The sequence below is a fragment of the Teleopsis dalmanni genome, chromosome 2, assembly GCF_002237135.1.
Source record: "Teleopsis dalmanni isolate 2A chromosome 2, ASM223713v2, whole genome shotgun sequence".
Lineage (NCBI taxonomy): Eukaryota > Metazoa > Arthropoda > Insecta > Diptera > Diopsidae > Teleopsis > Teleopsis dalmanni.
The window spans coordinates 2,672,518-2,674,728 of NC_051847.1; positions in this window are offsets into that span (position 1 = coordinate 2,672,518).

The following is a 2,211-nucleotide window of genomic DNA, read 5'->3' on the forward strand; positions in this document are numbered from 1 at the left end:
AACGATAATAGTCATCTTGATCCAATAGATCCTCCTTTCTCATTTAAATTAAAAAAATCTACTGGATTTGATATGATTGCCATTGAAATGTTGCGTCAGATATCTGTCAAATGTATCTATTAGCTAACGTAAATATTTTACACTGCACTTCAATTAAAACGTGTGCTAATTATGTGGATAATATCGGAGGTAATTATGATCCTAAAGCCGGGAAAACCTGCGCACGAGTTGTCATCATATAGGCTTATATCACTACTACTAATCATGTTCAAGATACTCGAAATAGCAATTTTAAAAAACAATAGGGTGTATTGGGTGTAACATATGTCATATTAGATGACAGTGTCATACCAATTCACTAATTTGGCTTCAGGAAGTATCATTTTACAAATGACCAGATTCAAAGAATAACAAATATTATCAAAAAATCCTTTGAAAACAAAATGGTACGCTCTGCAGTTCTTTCTCGACATATCATAGGCCTTTTATAATGTGTGGCACAGAGATCTGCGAAGACATTTATTCGGATATATGTCCAATAAAAGCGGGCGTTCCTTCTGTAGTCTCCTGTAGTACATGTTTACCTGCGCTCGAATAGGAGACACTGAAGTGTCTGTTGCATCTTTGACTTATCTAAAACTAAAATTATGTTTATGGGCACCCTATTCTTTAGCGCGCTCGACAATATTTCCAACATTAGTATTGGCCAGATATTTTCATTTATCAATACGTCTGGCTGGTTCAAATTGTCTAGCGTATTCAATTGTTAAAATGAATTTTGAGAATTACTAGGTATACATTGATAAACCGTATGCCACGGAAACATCGTTTGTTTTTGCTGAGGTATCACTCAGTCGTGGTCCGGGTCGTTGCTTTAAATTTGTTTTATTGATTAGTTCGAGAGTTAGTAAAGATTAGAATATAAAGATAGAATATATTTACTAAAACTTTTTTTAAGTTCTATAATTTAAATGCTTTAATTCAGCAATGAATTGGTATATGCAAATGCTATTTTTCGTATCCTACGTATATAAATTAATATAACATTGAATTAAGAATGTTTTTTGTAGAGTACTTCTTTAATATATTATATGACAAAGATGTCTCATTATGTTCTCCATCTGTACCAATATTAAAACTAAATACGGTAACGTTGATATAATACATTGTGACCGAAAAGTTTTCGGAAGTTCTCATTTAAAATTCGCGCGCTGTATATTTTTCGATATTTTAAGTTTATGTAGGTCTTCGGCAGCACTGTCCTTAATTACTATGCCAAAAAATGTAGCGCGATCTGTCAGACAGTCGTTTACGGCAGCTGTTAAACCAGTTCACCTCAGTAGTGCGTTTGCGAAAAAAACAATGGAAAAAAATATTGATCAAAGAGTTTGCATCAAATTTTGTGTTTCGAACGAATTTTCGTGTGCAGAATCGTTGCGAATGCTACAAAAGGCTTATGGGGAATCAGTTTTATCGAAAACTCAAGTTTATGAGTGGTACAAAGCCTTTCAGGACTGTCGTACGACCGTCGAAGACATGCCGCGTTCTGGACGACCTTCGACCTCTACCACCGACGAAAACATTGAAAAGGCAAAGGAAATCGTGTTCAAAAATCCTCATGTGAGTGTTAGAGAGATAGCACGAGAGCTAGGCATCGGTCGTGAGATGGCTCGTTTGATTTTGGTGGACAATTTGTGTATGCGACGTGTCAACGCTCGGCTTTTTCCGATTCACCTCAATTTGTTCCAAAAACACCATCGTGGACAGGTCTCGTTAGACATGCTTGATCGTGCCAATTCCGATCCAACTTTCATGGAACGCATCATAACGGGTGACGAGACATGGGTCTACGAGTACGACATGCAAACAAGCCAACAATCATCGGAATGGAGAGGAAAAGACGAGCCGAAACCGAAAAAACCACGCCAAAGTCGCTCGAAAATCAAGGCAATGCTGATTGTTTTCTTCGATATTCGTGGTGTGGTGCATCATGAATTCGTCCCTGAAGGACAAACAGTCAATAAAGCCTATTATTTGACTGTTTTAAGACGTTTGCGTGAAAATATCCGCCGTAAACGGCCTCAATTGTGGAAGGATAATTCATGGATTTTTCATGACGATAATGCTCCCTCGCACCGAGCCAACATTATCAACGATTTTAAGGCCAAACATTCAATAAATACCATCGAACAGCCCCCGTATTCACCTGAT